The 18,369-nt window shown below is 42.9% G+C and overlaps 1 pseudogene; it reads right to left on the reverse strand.

The window, feature by feature from the left end:
* LOC123484938 overlaps positions 1–18,141 on the reverse strand; it is a 28,374-nt pseudogene extending 10,233 nt beyond the window's left edge.
* Positions 18,142–18,369: the final 228 nt, after the last annotated feature.

The following is an 18,369-nucleotide window of genomic DNA, read 5'->3' on the forward strand; positions in this document are numbered from 1 at the left end:
TTCTTCTTTAAGAGGCTCCTCTGTCCTCCACTCGTTACCTGTATTAATGGCACCTGTTTGAACTTGTTATCAGTATAAAAGACACCTGTCCACAAGCTCAAACACTCACACTCCAAACTCCACTATGGCCAAGTCCAAAGAGCTGTCAAAGGACACCAGAAACAAAATTGTAGACCTGCACCAGGCTGGGAAGACTGAATCTGCAATAGGTAAGCAGCTTGGTTTGAAGAAATCAACTGTGAGAGCAATTATTAGGAAATGGAAGACATACAAGACCACTGATAATCTCCCTCGATCTGGGGCTCCACGCAAGATCTCACCCTGTGGGGTCAAAATGATCACAAGAACGGTGAGCAAAAATCCCAGAACCACACGGGGGGACCTAGTGAATGACCTGCAGAGAGCTGGGACCAAAGTAACAAAGCCTACCATCAGTAACACACTACGCCGCCAGGATTTTCAAATTCTACAGTGCCAGATGTGTCCCCCTGCTTAAGCCAGTACATGTCCAGGCCCGTCTGAAGTTTGCTAGAGTGCATTTGAATGATCCAGAAGAAGATTGGGAGAATGTCATATGGTCAGATGAAACCAAAATATAACTTTTTGGTAAAAACTCAACTCATCGTGTTTGGAGGACAAAGAATGCTGAGTTGCATCCAAAGAACACCATACCTACTGTGAAGCATGGGGGTGGAAACATCATGCTTTGGGGCTGTTTTTCTGCAAAGGGACCAGGACGACTGATCCGTGTAAAGGAAAGAATGAATGGGGCCATGTATCGTGAGATTTTGAGTGAAACCTCCTTCCATCAGCAAGGGCATTGAAGATGAAACGTGGCTGTGTCTTTCAGCATGACAATGATCCCAAACACACCACCCGGGCAACGAAGGAGTGGCATTTCAAGGTCTTGGAGTGGCCTAGCCAGTCTCCAGATCTCAACCCCATAGAAAATCTTTGGAGGGAGTTGAAAGTCTGTGTTGCCCAGCGACAGCCCCAAAACATCACTGCTCTAGAGGAGATCTGCATGGAGGAATGGGCCAAAATACCAGCAACAGTGTGTGAAAACCTTGTGAAGACTTACAGAAAACCTTTGATCTGTGTCATTGCCAACAAAGGGTATAAAACAAAGTATTGAGAAACTTTTGTTATTGACCAAATACTTATTTTCGACCATAATTTGCAAATAAATTCATAAAAAATCCTACAATGTAATTTTCTGGATTTCTTTTTCTCATTTTGTCTGTCATAGTTGACGTGTACCTATGATGAAAATTACAGGCCTCTCTCATCTTTTTAAGTGGGAGAACTTGCACAATTGGTGGCTGACTAAATACTTTTTTTCCCCACTGTATATCGGGCGGCAGCCTCTAAGGTGCAGGGTTGAGGAACCGGGTGGTAGTGTTCCATTATTAATGTGGCCAGTGATTCCATGTCTGTGTATATCGGGCGGCAGCCTCTAAGGTGCAGGGTTGAGGAACCGGCTGGTAGTGTTCCATTATTAATGTGGCCAGTGATTCCATGTCTGTGTATATCGGGCGGCAGCCTCTAAGGTGCAGGGTTGAGGAACCGGGTGGTAGTGTTCCATTATTAATGTGGCCAGTGATTCCATGTCTGTGTATATCGGGCGGCAGCCTCTAAGGTGCAGGGTTGAGGAACCGGCTGGTAGCCTCCTAGTCATGGCATGTAGCATTGGTCACATGCTGCATGCTGGCAGGAGCATTCAGCATTTCAACAACACATGAACAACAGCACTTCAACAACACGCCTATAAATTGAGGATTTAGGCTGTATAAAATGCATGCCTTATTAAGCTATACAGTGCCTTTGAATTTACTTTTTAGAAACACGAGTTTGGCCAGTCTTTGGTTTGAGGATCATGTGGTGAGTTATAAATGCCTGGTTTGTTAATTTAGCCTAGCAGAGGCTAGTGTATTCCACGCCCTAATCACAGTCAACACAAATCTATTTTGTAACAACAATATCATGGAATGAAATAGAATACATTAGAAAATGATAGTTTCCCCCAAAATAATTTACAAGTGCACATTTGCCCACCTGATGATTTGCGGCTGCTGTGTTGAAAAATGAATAACTTTTTCTCGAATTCATTGATGATCAGATACTTCAGTTGTAACTGGTTCTGTTGCATTCCATGTTTACAGTTGATGGACATAATGTCGAATAATAGTGAAGACATAAAAACGATGAAATAACACATATGGAATCATGTAGTAACGAAAAAAGTGTTTTTAGCAACCCTTTGCCTTCATAACAGCTTTACACACTCTTGGCATTCTCTCAACCAGCTTCACACCTACTCATTCAAGGGTTTTTCTTAATTTTTACAATTTCTTTACATTGTAGAATAATAGTGAAGACATCAAAACTATGAAATAACGCATATGGAATCATGTAGTAACCAAAAAAAGTGTTCAACATATCAAAATATATTTTATTTGAGATTCTTCAAATAGCCACCTTTTGCCTTGATGACAGCATTGCACATTCTTGGCATTCTCTCAACCAGCTTCACCTGGAATGCTTTTCCAACAGTCTTGAAGCAGTTCTCACATATGCTGAGCACTTGTTGGCTGCTTTTCCTTCACTCTGCGGTCCAACTCATCCCAAACAATCTCAAACGGGTTGAGGTCGGGTGATTGTGGAGGCCAGGTCATCTGATGCAGCACTCCATTACTCTCCTTTTTGGTCAAATAGACCTTACACAGCCTGGGGGTGTGTTGGGTCAGTGTCCTGTTGTAAAACAAATGGTAGTCCCACTAAGCGCAAACCAGATGGGATGGCGTATCGCTGCAGAATGCTGTGGTAGCCATGCTGGTTAAGTGTGCCTTGAATTCTAAATAAATCACAGACAGTGTCACTAGCAAAGCACCCCCACACCATCACACCATCACACCTCCTCCTCCATGCTTCACGGTGGGAACCACACATGCAGAGATCATCCGTTCACCTACCCTGCATCTCACAAAGACACGGCGGTTGGAACCAATCCAAAGAAAGGATAGGCGGGAGCTTTGTGGACAACAACACCCATTGTGAGGGCAGAGAGACGTATCTTGTCAGTGTATCCATAATCTTTGGTTGCACTGAATTAAATTCGACTTTCTGTTACTCAAATTCATATTCCTGCGGGATGTGGCCAATTAGAATTTCAACTCATGAGCAATGTTCTCTCCAACTTGATAGTTTTCCGATTAGTTAACACTATTAACATTTGCCTCTACTGTGGGAATTCTGATGGAATCAACACAATATTAGCCACTTTCAGTCCAACATACTGAAATAAAGCAAACTATGCAAGACTTAGTATACAAAACTAACTATGCAGTAGATTTAGTAGGCAGAGCGCATCAGAGAAGGATTCTGTAGCATTGCCAGGCACGACTCAGGCCTGTACTCTGAGCCATAGTCCTCATGCATAAGTTATATATAATGAATATAATGAATAATGAAATGGTTGTCATGGTGATTTAAACTGGGCCTGGTTATCTCCCAACTCGGAGGCCATGTCATTTGTTACATTTCAGCCAATTGATAAAAGCAGCTACAAGGCTGAACCTAAAAGACAACTCTAAATTGATACTTATTTATATTATCCTAAAATCCTTTATCTCATTCTATTGAGTCTCTTTGTTCAACAGGTAGTCTATGATATTAATATTGTAGCAAACAGCGGGGCAGGGAAGTGAACCCGGGTCGCTGGCGAGAAAGGCAAACACCCTACACATGGCAATAGGGTTAACCCACATGGTGGGAATTGTAACGTGGCTCACTACACAGCCCCCTCCAAAACAGGAACCTATTGGGGATTTTTCAGTAGACTATAGTTCAATCCTTTTAGACTCAGTAGACTATAAGTTAAACAGTTAATCACAACATGACAAGCACGGAGCCAGGGTTAAACATAGTTACATCTCTGTTGCTAGGCAGGAACTTCATTGGTTCCTCTCGCTGGTGTAGTCATGGCCCTGCCTGATGCTATAACCTTCGTGGGCGTGGAAGTTTCTTCTCTCGTCATCTGATCTGACTTCGGGTCAAATTCCTCGCTCCTCCCTAATCCATGGCTGTCCTGCCTTATCAGTGACTGAAACCAGACTGTTGCCCTTTGCCTCCCTCCTTAGGCATATTCCTGGAACGGAGCCAGGGGTTAAACATAGTTCAGACTATAAGTTAAACATGGTTAATCACAGCATGACAGGTGTTGGGACTGAGTGGTACAGAAGGAAGAGGCTTGGAAGAATGCCTGCAATGTGTGAGAACTGCCTGCTATGTGTGGGAACTGTATATGATTGAGAAATTGATTATGGACCTGCCATGTTTAAGCCATGTTTAAGTACCGATTGATAGGTATGGGAATCAATTAGGGGGTCAGAATGGAGCCAGGAAATGGCTCTGTTATTTCTACAGGAAGGACAGGGCTGTTATTTCTACAGGACAGGGATGTTATTTCTACAGGACAGGGCTGTTATTTCTACAGGACAGGGCTGTTATTTCTACAGGACAGGGCTGTTATTTTTACATGACAGGGCTGTTATTTTTACATGACAAGGCTGTTATTTTTACATGACAGGGCTGTTATTTTTACAGGACAGGGCTGTTATTTCTACAGGACAGGGCTGTTATTTCTACAGGACAGGGCTGTTATTTCTACAGGACAGGGCTGTTATTTCTACAGGACAGGGCTGTTATTTCTACAGAAAGGGCTGTTATTTTTACATGACAGGGCTGTTATTTTTACAGGACAGGGCTGTTATTTCTACAGGACAGGGCTGTTATTTTTACAGGACAGGCCTTGGTTCCGCCACTAATGTTTCCAGACACTGAATTAGAAGGGAGAGAAGTCAGATACCGCCATTATTATAAAATAAGGAAGTGGGCGGAGCGGTCAAGAGGTGAAAACTGGAGACAATGGTGGAGGAACCAAACAGGGAGGGATTAAGCTAAAATGTATGTAAAATGAGTAAGGATGAAACTGTATATAAACTGAGAGCTGACTCAGGAGTGGAAAGTGAGATGCTCTGCAGACCACCTCGGCTCTATTATCTGTGTAATAAAGTATATCTTAATTCGACAATAACTCTGAAAGTAATTTTTGTTTCACTGACGACAAATACAATTTTCGACATCAAAGGCACTACTCAGCCCCCTCACACGTCCCGGCTTTCTGATGGCCTCATGGCCACCATCCCACTTCTGTAGCAAACGGCGGGGCAGGGAAGCAAACCCAGGTTACAGTGAAATGCTTGCCTACAAGCCCTTAACCAACAATGCAGTTTTTGAGTAGTATGATGATCAGTAGTATGAGAAATCACCCCGGATCATTATTAAACCCCATAGTATTTCATACAGTAATGATGATCAGTAGTATTAGAAATCACCCTGGATCATTATTAAACCCCATAGTATTTCATACAGTAATGATGATCAGTAGTATGAGAAATCACCCTGGATCATTATTAAACCCCATAGTATTTCATACAGTAATGATGATCAGTAGTATCAGAAATCACCCTGGATCATTATTAAACCCCATAGTATTTCATACAGTAATGATGATCAGTAGTATCAGAAATCACCCTGGATCATTATTAAACCCCATAGTATTTCATACAGTAATGATGATCAGTAGTATCAGAAATCACCCTGGATCATTATTAAACCCCATAGTATTTCATACAGTAATGATGATCAGTAGTATTAGAAATCACCCTGGATCATTATTAAACCCCATAGTATTTCATACAGTAATGATGATCAGTAGTATCAGAAATCACCCTGGATCATTATTAAACCCCATAGTATTTCATACAGTAATGATGATCAGTAGTATCAGAAATCACCCTGGATCATTATTAAACCCCCATAGTATTTCATACAGTAATGATGATCAGTAGTATCAGAAATCACCCTGGATCATTATTAAACCCCCATAGTATTTCATACAGTAATGATGATCAGTAGTATCATAAATCACCCTGGATCATTATTAAACCCCATAGTATTTCATACAGTAATGATGATCAGTAGTATCAGAAATCACCCTGGATCATTATTAAACCCCATAGTATTTCATACAGTAATGATGATCAGTAGTATCAGAAATCACCCTGGATCATTATTAAACCCCATAGTATTTCATACAGTAATGATGATCAGTAGTATCAGAAATCACCCTGGATCATTATTAAACCCCATAGTATTTCATACAGTAATGATGATCAGTAGTATGAGAAATCACCCTGGATCATTATTAAACCCCATAGTATTTCATACAGTAATGTTGATCAGTAGTATCAGAAATCACCCTGGATCATTATTAAACCCCATAGTATTTCATACAGTAATGATGATCAGTAGTATCAGAAATCACCCTGGATCATTATTAAACCCCACAGTATTTCATACATTTTTTGTTACAAGTGGAACCCTTTCACCACTAAAAGGTTCTAAGTAGAACCTTTTTCACCACCCAAGGGTTCTACCTGAAACAAAAAAGGGTTTTCCTATGGGGACAAACGAAGAACCCCTTTGCGTGTAGTATCAAAATAACTATAAATGGGAATTATCTTCTTGGAGATAAGTGTCAGAATCTGGGCACTAAACTCGCTGTTTTTATGTTTTAATCACTGTTTATATCCATTTCTACTCAGAACAGACTAATAATACCCACCCAGTCCTGTAGATGAATACCTCTCTGAGTGGTTTTACAGTGTCTCAGTCCTGTAGATGAATACCTCTCTGAGTGGTTTTACAGTGTCTCAGTCCTGTAGATGAATACCTCTCTGAGTGGTTTTACAGTGTCTCAGTCCTGTAGATGAATACCTCTCTGAGTGGTTTTACAGTGTCCCAGTCCTGTAGATGAATACCTCTCTGAGTGGTTTTACAGTGTCCCAGTCCTGTAGATGAATACCTCTCTGAGTGGTTTTAAAGTGTCTCAGTCCTGTAGATGAATACCTCTCTGAGTGGTTTTACAGTGTCTCAGTCCTGTAGATGAATACCTCTCTGAGTGATATTACAGTGTGTCCGTCCTGTAGATGAATACCTCTCTGAGTGGTTTTACAGTGTCTCAGTCCAGTAGATGAATACCTCTCTGAGTGGTTCTACAGTGTCCCAGTCCTGTAGATGAATACCTCTCTGAGTGGTTCTACAGTGTCTCCGTCCTGTAGATGAATACCTCTCTGAGTGGTTTTACAGTGTCCCAGTCCTGTAGATGAATACCTCTCTGAGTGGTTCTACAGTGTCTCAGTCCTGTAGATGAATACCTCTCTGAGTGGTTTTACAGTGTCTCAGTCCTGTAGATGAATACCTCTCTGAGTGGTTTCACAGTGTCTCAGTCCTGTAGATGAATACCTCTCTGAGTGGTTTTACAGTGTCCCAGTCCTGTAGTTGAATACCTCTCTGAGTGGTTTACAGTGTCCCAGTCCTGTAGATGAATACCTCTCTGAGTGGTTTACAGTGTCTCAGTCCTGTAGATGAATACCTCTCTGAGTGGTTTACAGTGTCCCAGTCCTGTGAGATGAATACCTCTCTGAGTGGTTTTACAGTGTCCCAGTCCTGTAGATGAATACCTCTCTGAGTGGTTTTACAGTGTCCCAGTCCTGTAGATGAATACCTCTCTGAGTGGTTCTACAGTGTCCCAGTCCTGTAGATGAATACCTCCCTGAGTGGTTTTACAGTGTCCCAGTCCTGTAGATGAATACCTCTCTGAGTGGTTTTACAGTGTCCCAGTCCTGTAGATGAATACCTCTCTGAGTGGTTTTACAGTGTCTCAGTCCTGTAGATGAATACCTCTCTGAGTGGTTTTACAGTGTCCCAGTCCTATAGATGAATACCTCTCTGAGTGGTTTTACAGTGTCTCAGTCCTATAGATGAATACCTCTCTGAGTGGTTCTCCAGTGTCCCAGTCCTGTAGATGAATACCTCTCTGAGTGGTTCTCCAATGTTTCTCCACTGTGTTTAATCTACATGATATATCAGCTCTTACTGGTCAGAATTGAAGGAAAGATGGATGGCGCAAAACACAGGGGAAATTCTTGAGGGAAACCTGTTTCAGTCTTCCAGAGATTTGAGACTGGGACGGCAGGTCAATGACCCTAAGCATACTGCTAAAGCAACACTTGAGTGGTTTAAGGGGAAACATTTAAATATCTTGGAATGGCCTAGTCAAAGCCCAGACCTCAATCCAATTGTGAATCTGTGGTATGAGTTGAAGATTGCTGTACACCAGCGGAACCCATCCAACTTGAAGGAGCTGGAGCAGTTTTGCGTTGAAGAATGGTCAAAAATCCCTTTTTGAGCTTCCCATCCTCACCTGAACACTATTTTTACCTGTTTATTTATCTGTGTCACGATCGTCTAAGCAGGAGGACCAAGGCGCAGCGTGATGAGCGAATATACTATACTTTATTAAGTATCACACGATAAACAAAACAATAAACGATAACGTGACGTCCTAGGTCTAAACACAACCAACACGGAACAAGATCCCACAACTACTGTGGGAAAACAGCCTGTCTAAATGTGGTTCCCAATCAGAGACAACCAGCCACAGCTGACACTCGTTGCCTCTGATTGAGAACCACACTCGGCCAACATAGAAATAGAACAACTAGAATCTACAACCTAAAACATAAACACATAGAATATACACACCCCTGGCTCAACATATAGAGTCCCCAGAGCCAGGGTGTGACAATCTGCAGTGTTTTGTCTTTCACATCTTTTCTTTGGTGTGAATAAAACCTAAAACCTAATTCAGAAATGGTTTCACTTGCAATGACTTGTTATGTTTAAACCGTGATTTAAACTGAGACTCAGTGATATGACATGTAAGGCTGTGTGTCTGCCTGTATTCATATATGGACCTGATTTCCATTCAGACTGCTTTGTCCAGCCAAGTGGCACTTTGTGGGATACATTGAATGTAATGGAGTTGAAGTTGTGTTCCCAGCTGTCCACAGGATGGCGCCAGAGCAGCATAACTGGACGGGTGAGACATGAGTAATATACCAGGAAATACACTATATATACAAAAGTATGTGGACAACCCTTCAAATTAGTGGATTCGGCTATTTCAGCCAAACCCGTTGCTGACAGGTGTATGAAATCGAGCACACAGCCATGCAATCTCCATAGACAAACATTGGCAGTAGAATGGCCTTACTGAAGTGCTCATTGACTTTCAACATGGCACCGTCATAGAATGCCACCTTTCCAACAAGTCACATTTCTGCCCTGCTAGAGCTGCCCCGGTCAACTGTAAGTGCTTTTATTGTGAAGTGGAAACGTCTAGGAGCAACAACGGCTCAGCCGTGAAGTTGTAGGCCACACAAGCTCACAGAACGGGACCGCTTAGTGTCTATGGAGATTGCATGGCTGTGTGCTCGATTTTATACACCTGTCAGCAACCGGTGTGGCTGAAATATCCAAATCCACTAATTTGAAAGGGTGTCCACATACTGCTGTATATATAGTGTATAGTTACACAGTGCTTTCGGAAAGTATTCAGACCCCTTGACTTTTTCCACATTTTGTTACGTTAAAGCCTTATTCTAAAATTGATTAAACAGTTTTTTCCCTCATCAATCTACACACAACATCAAATAATGACAAAGTTATGGGTTTTTAGAACTCCTGTGTTGTCTTGGTTGTGTGCTTAGGCTCATTGTCCTGTTGGAAGGTGAACCTTCACCCCAGTCTGAGGTCCAGTGCGCTCTGGAGCAGGTTTTCATCAAGGATCTCTCTGTACTTTGCTCTGTTCATCTTTCCCTCGATCCTGACTAGTCTCCCAGTCCCTGCCACTAAAAAACATCCACACAGCATGCTGCCACCACCATGTTTCACCGTAGTGATGGTGCCAGGTTTTCTCCAGACGTGACGCTTGGCATTCAGGCCAAAGAGATCAATCTTGGTTTCATCAGACCAGAGAATCTTGTTTCTCATGGTCTGAGAGTCTTTAGGTGCCTTTTGGCAAACTCCAAGCGGGCTGTCATGTGCCTTTTACTGAGGAGTGGCTTCCGTCTGGCCACTCTACAATAAAGACCTGATTGGTGGAGTGCTGCAGAGATGTCCTTCTGGAAGGTTCTCCCATATCCACAGAGGAACTCTGGAGCTCTGTCAGAGTGACCATCGGGTTCTTGGTCACCTCCTGACCAAGGCCCTTCTCCCCCGATTGCTCAGTTTGGCCGGAAGGCAAGCTCTAGGAAGAATCTTGGTGGTTCCAAACTTATTCCATTTAAGAATGATGGAGGCCACTATGTTCTTGGGACCTTCAATGCTGCAGACATTTTTGGTACCCTTCCCCTCGGCACAATCCTGTCTCGGAGCTCTACGGACAATTCCTTCGACCTCATGGCTTGGTTTTTGCTCTGACATGCACTGTCAACTGTGGGACCTTATATAGACAGGTGTGTGCCTTTCCAAATCATGTCCAATCAATTGAATTTACCACAGGTGGAATCCAATCAAGTTGTAGAAACATCTCAGGGATGATCAACGGAAACAGGATGCACATGAGCTCAATTTCGAATCTCATAGCAAAGGGTCTGAAAACTTCTGTAAATAAGGTATTTCTATATATTTGCAAACATGTCTGAAAACCTGTTTTCACTTTGTCATTATGGGGGTATTGTGTGTAAATTGATGGGGAAAAATAACTAATTTAATCTATTTTAGAATAAGGCTGTAACTTAACAAAATGTGGAAAAAGTCAAGGGGTCTGAATACTTTTTGAATGCACTGTAGATATGGTGTGGACTGTATACTCAATACAATCTAAATCTGATACCTCACTGTCTGTCTTGGACTGATACTGCTTTTTAAACTGCTCTGGTCAGTCTACTCAAATATTTGGACTATACATTTTTATCTCTACAAGCAATACTTTGATAATTTGTCATTTCTAATAATGATACATCCATTTATGAATAGATAGAGCAGGTTTCAGGACACTGATTTAACTGAAAATGTTGAAAAAATATACTGCCACTATTTTCACCACCAAAGAATAGCAGTGTGGTTTTAATATGATTTGACTCTTTGCAGGCTGTCAGGCTGTCTAGTCACAGAGGAAGGCTGTGCTTCTCTTATCTCAGCTCTGAGGTCAAACCCCTCACACCTGAGAGAGCTGGATCTGAGCTACAATCACCCAGGAGACTCAGGAGTCAGACTGCTCTCTGCTGGACTGGAGGATCCACACTGCAGACTGGAGAAACTCAAGTATGTAGAGGGTTTATGTCAATGTTCATATCAGACATGTTGGAGTTATCAGGCTAGTTAAGACAAACATTCTGACCACCACTTGGACTAAGTTATATAAAGACTGTGTGTGTGTGTGTGTGTGTGTGTGTGTGTGTGTGTGTGTGTGTGTGTGTGTGTGTGTGTGTGTGTGTGTGTGTGTGAGTGAGTTCAGGTGTATCCCTCAATGACTGTCTGTTCTTCTGCTTACCGCTACAGTGTGGAACATGGTGGAGAGAACACAATGAAACCTGGACTTAGAAAATGTGAGTGTTGACTGCTGTGAAGAATATGACTAAGAATAAGTCTTAATTCAAGTGAAGTCAAAGTCAAAGACCACCATCATTACTTACTTGGTCATATTAAATATCAGCTGTAGTTCTACAGAAGCACAAATCAGGGACACCAAAGTTTACAAAGAGTTGCTTTGACAATGTGTGTGTGTCTGTGTGTGTGTGTGGCGTGTTCGTGTTACTTTAGAAATGTGTGTCTGTGTTCATGCATGCATACAGGTGTGTGTGTGTGTGTGTGTAATTAATGGGAATAAGTGTGTTTTATATTACCATACAGTATAACATATGATCATTGAACAAATCTCAAGTTACCTTAACTTCTCCTTTTGATACCTAGAAACATCTACATTAAATGAATTAGTGAAAAGTGAGTTAACATTCTAATGTGAATGATGATGATTTCTAATATTGTGTCTGGTTTCATCCATCAGATGTCTGTGATCTCACACTGGACCTAAACACAGTAAACAGATTCCTCTCTCTGTCTGAGGAGAACAGAAAGGTGACATGTAGGAGAGAGGAGCAGCCGTATCCTGATCACCCAGAGAGATTTGAGATATGTAGACAGGTGCTGTGTAGAGAGGGTCTGACTGGGCTCTGTTACTGGGAGGTAGAGTGGAGTGGGGGAGGGGCTGATATAGGAGTGGCATATAAAGGAATCAGCAGGAGAGGATGGGGTGATGACTGTGGGATTGGATGGAATGACAAGTCCTGGAGTCTGATCTGCTCTGGCAACAGTTACTATGCCAGGCACAATAATAAGTCCACTACCATAGACGTCCCCTCCTCCAGCTCCCACAGAGTAGGAGTGTATCTGGACTGGCCAGCCGGCACTCTGTCCTTCTACAGAGTCTCCTCTGACACACTGACCCACCTGAACACATTCCACTCCACATTCACTGAGCCCCTCTATCCAGGGTTTTGGGTTTGGGATGTTGACTCCTCAGTGTCCCAGTAAATAATAACCATGGTAACACTGACACACACACACACACACACACACACACACACACACACACACACACACACACACACACACACACACACACACACACACAGGAAACACACACAAGGCACACACACACACTGGACACACACACACACACACACACACACACACCTGACACACACACACAGGACACACACACACACTGGACACACACACACACACACACACACTCACACACACTGGCAACACACACACACACACACACACACACACACACACACACACACACTGGACACACACAAACACACACACACACACACACACACTGGACACACACACTGGAAACACACACATACGCTGGACACACACACACACACACTCACACTGGACCCACACACATACACACTGGACACACACACACTGGACAAACACACATACGCTGGACACACACACACTGGACACACACACACACACACACACACACACACACACACACACCTGACACACACACACAGGACACACACACACACTGGACACACACACACACACACACACACACACACTCACACACACTGGACACACACACACACACACACACACACACACACACACACACTGGACACACACAGACTGGACACACACACACACACACTGGACACACACAAACACACACACACACATACACACTGGACACACACACTGGACACACACACATACGCTGGACACACACACACACACACACACACTCACACTGGACCCACACACATACACACTGGACACACACACACACTGGAAACACACACATCTGACACACACACACACAGGACACACACACACACTGGACACACACACACCTGACACACACACACACAGGACACACACACACTCACACACACTGGACACACACACACACTGGACACACACACTCACACACACTGGACACACACACAGACACTGGACACACACACATACACACTTACACACACACACACACACACACTGGACACACACACACTGGACACACACAAACACACACACACAGTGGACACACACACTGGACACACACACATACGCTGGACACACACACTCTGGACATACACACACATACACACAGGACACACACACACACTTGACACACACACACACACTGGACACACACACACACTGGACACACACACACACACTGGACACACACACACATACACACTGGACACACACACCTGACACACACACACACACACACAGGACACACACACTGGACACACACACACTGGACACACACACACACACACACACACACTGAACACACACACACACACACACTGGACACACACACTGGATACACAAACACAATGGACACACACACACTGATCACACACACACACTGAACACACACACGCTGAACACACACACTAAACATACACGCTGGATACACACACACACTGAACACACACACGCTGAACACACACACACACTGGACACACACACACACACACTGAACACACACACACACACTGGACACACACACACTGGACACACACACACACACTGGACACACACACACTGGACACACACACAAACTGGACACGCATCCACACACACACTGGAAACACACACACACATACACACACACTGGATTCACACACACACACACACACACACTGGACACACACATCCATACACATTGGACACACACACACTGAACGCACACACACACTGGACACACACACACAGGACTCACACACACACACACACACACACACACACTGGACACACACACACTGGACAGACACACACTGGACACACACACACTGGAAACACACACACTCACACACTGGAAATACACACACTCACACACTGAACACACACACACACACTGACACTGAACACACACACATACTGGACACACACACATTGAACACACACACACACAGGACACACACACACACACACACTGGACAAACACACACTGGACACACACACACACACACACACACACACTGGACACACATACATACACTGGACACACACACACACACATTGGACACACACACTGAACACAACCAACCCTGCCATTTCAACCTGTCCATATCTAGTGTTTCACCCCTGACCTCCTCACACCGTCTCACTGTCCATGTCTGCTTTTAGCTCCCACCTCTACTTCACTGTGTTATAATTGACCTTATGCTTGTTATGTCACCTCTGTAACCAGTTATCAAACATACTGACCTTTCTGACCCTATCCCATGGCCCTACTTTCTACAACTGAACATTTAAATTCCTCTATGAGTTTTGTTTAGTGTCCATTTACTATGTATGTATTTGTTGTATATTGGGGTTGTGCTGCAGAGCATCATGGGGGTTTGTATGTATTGAGATGATCACGTTCCAGATAAATGGTTGAACTGATTCCTGTCTCCTGTCTCATAATTATTGAATTATTATACAGACGTGGTTATGAAACCCACGAGACATAACAAAAGATTGGTGATGAGTAAGTCTGAATCTACAGGAACTATTCTGTCTGGAAGAAGTGGGTTTTACAACTGTTTAAAACTGTTATTTTCTGTGGTGCAGAATAGGCTAATGTTAGCACAGTGTATTGATAGCAGAGGCAAGTGCATAGTCTAGCTAGCTAAGAAAGAGAGTTAACAAGTGGTGTAAAGTACTTAAGTAAAAATACTTAAAAGTACTACTTAAGTAGTTTTTTGGGGTATCTGTGCTTGACTTTACTATTTATATTTTTGACAACTTTTACTTTTACTTCACTACATTCCTAAAGAAAATAATGTACTTTTTACTCCATACATTTTCCCTGACACCCAAAAGTACTCGTTACATTTTGAATGCTTAGCAGGACAGAAAATGGTCCAATTCACACCCTTATCAAGAGAACCTCCCTACTGCCTCTGATCTGGGGGACTCACTAAACACAAATGCTTCGTTTGTAAATTGTCTGAGTGTTGGAGTGTGCCTTGGCTGAACGTACATTTTAAAAACAAGAAATTCATCTGGTTTGCTTTATGTAAGGAATTTGAAATGATTTATACTTGTACTTTTACTTTTGATACTTTAGTATATTATAGCAATTACATTTACTTTTGATACTTAAGTGTATTTAAAACCAAATACTTTTAGACTTTTACTCAAGTAGTATTTTACTTCACTTTTAGTTAAGTCATTTTCTGTTAAGGTATCTTTACTTTTACTCAAGTATGACAATTGGGTACTTTTTCCACCACTGGAGTTAACATCGTCATGGACGGCAGAAAAGGACTGGAGACGGACATCGCATAACTTAGTCCAAGTGGTGGTCAGAATGTTTGTCTTAACTAGCCTGATAACTCCAACATGTCTGATATGAACATTGACATAAACCCTCTACATACTTGGAGTTTCTCCAGTCTGCAGTGTGGATCCTCCAGTCCAGCAGAGAGCAGTCTGACTCCTGAGTCTCCTGGGTGATTGTAGCTCGGATCCAGCTCTCTCAGGTGTGAGGGGTTTGACCTCAGAGCTGAGATAAGAGAAGCACAGCCTTCCTCTGTGACTAGACAGCCTGACAGCCTGCAAAGAGTCAAATCATATTAAAACCACACTGCTATTCTTTGGTGGTGAAAATAGTGGCAGTATATTTTTTTCAACATTTTCAGTTAAATCAGTGTCCTGAAACCTGCTCTATCTATTCATAAATGGATGTATCATTATTAGAAATGACAAATTATCAAAGTATTGCTTGTAGAGATAAAAATGTATAGTCCAAATATTTGAGTAGACTGACCAGAGCAGTTTAAAAGCAGTATCAGTCCAAGACAGACAGTGAGGTATCAGATTTAGATTGTATTGAGTATACAGTCCACACCATATCTACAGTGCATTCAAAAAGTATTCAGACCCTTGACTTTTTTCCCACATTTTGTTAAGTTACAGCCTTATTCTAAAATAGATTAAATTAGTTATTTTTCCCCATCAATTTACACACAATACCCCATAATGACAAAGTGAAAACAGGTTTTCAGACATGTTTGCAAATATATAGAAATACCTTATTTACAGAAGTTTTCAGACCCTTTGCTATGAGATTCGAAATTGAGCTCATGTGCATCCTGTTTCCATTGATCATCCCTGAGATGTTTCTACAACTTGATTGGAGTCCACCTGTGGTAAATTCAATTGATTGGACATGATTTGGAAAGGCACACACCTGTCTATATAAGGTCCCACAGTTGACAGTGCATGTCAGAGCAAAAACCAAGCCATGAGGTCGAAGGAATTGTCCGTAGAGCTCCGAGACAGGATTGTGCCGAGGGAAGGGTACCAAAAATGTCTGCAGCATTGAAGGTCCCAAGAACATAGTGGCCTCCATCATTCTTAAATGGAATAAGTTTGGAACCACCAAGATTCTTCCTAGAGCTTGCCGCCCGGCCAAACTGAGCAATCGGGGAGAAGGGCCTTGGTCAGGAGGTGACCAAGAACCCGATGGTCACTCTGACAGAGCTCCAGAGTTCCTCTGTGGATATGGGAGAACCTTCCAGAAGGACATCTCTGCAGCACTCCACCAATCAGGTCTTTATTGTAGAGTGGCCAGACGGAAGCCACTCCTCAGTAAAAGGCACATGACAGCCCGCTTGGAGTTTGCCAAAAGGCACCTAAAGACTCTCAGACCATGAGAAACAAGATTCTCTGGTCTGATGAAACCAAGATTGATCTCTTTGGCCTGAATGCCAAGCGTCACGTCTGGAGAAAACCTGGCACCATCACTACGGTGAAACATGGTGGTGGCAGCATGCTGTGTGGATGTTTTTTAGTGGCAGGGACTGGGAGACTAGTCAGGATCGAGGGAAAGATGAACAGAGCAAAGTACAGAGAGATCCTTGATGAAAACCTTCTCCAGAGCGCACTGGACCTCAGACTGGGGTGATGGTTCACCTTCCAACAGGACAATGAGCCTAAGCACACAACCAAGACAACACAGGAGTTCTAAAAACCCATAACTTTGTCATTATTTGATGTTGTGTGTAGATTGATGAGGGAAAAAAACTGTTTAATCAATTTTAGAATAAGGCTTTAACGTAACAAAATGTGGAAAAAGTCAAGGGGTCTGAATACTTTCCGAAAGCACTGTGTAACTATACACTATATATACAGCAGTATGTGGACACCCTTTCAAATTAGTGGATTTGGATATTTCAGCCACACCGGTTGCTGACAGGTGTATAAAATCGAGCACACAGCCATGCAATCTCCATAGACACTAAGCGGTCCCGTTCTGTGAGCTTGTGTGGCCTACAACTTCACGGCTGAGCCGTTGTTGCTCCTAGACGTTTCCACTTCACAATAAAAGCACTTACAGTTGACCGGGGCAGCTCTAGCAGGGCAGAAATGTGACTTGTTGGAAAGGTGGCATTCTATGACGGTGCCATGTTGAAAGTCAATGAGCACTTCAGTAAGGCCATTCTACTGCCAATGTTTGTCTATGGAGATTGCATGGCTGTGTGCTCGATTTCATACACCTGTCAGCAACGGGTTTGGCTGAAATAGCCGAATCAACTAATTTGAAGGGTTGTCCACATACTTTTGTATATATAGTGTATTTCCCTGGTATATTACTCATGTCTCACCCGTCCAGTTATGCTGCTCTGGCGCCATCCTGTGGACAGCTGGGAACACAACTTCAACTCCATTACATTCAATGTATCCCACAAAGTGCCACTTGGCTGGACAAAGCAGTCTGAATGGAAATCAGGTCCATATATGAATACAGGCAGACACACAGCCTTACATGTCATATCACTGAGTCTCAGTTTAAATCACGGTTTAAACATAACAAGTCATTGCAAGTGAAACCATTTCTGAATTAGGTTTTAGGTTTTATTC

The sequence above is a fragment of the Coregonus clupeaformis genome, unplaced genomic scaffold (assembly GCF_020615455.1).
Source record: "Coregonus clupeaformis isolate EN_2021a unplaced genomic scaffold, ASM2061545v1 scaf0502, whole genome shotgun sequence".
NCBI lineage: Eukaryota > Metazoa > Chordata > Actinopteri > Salmoniformes > Salmonidae > Coregonus > Coregonus clupeaformis.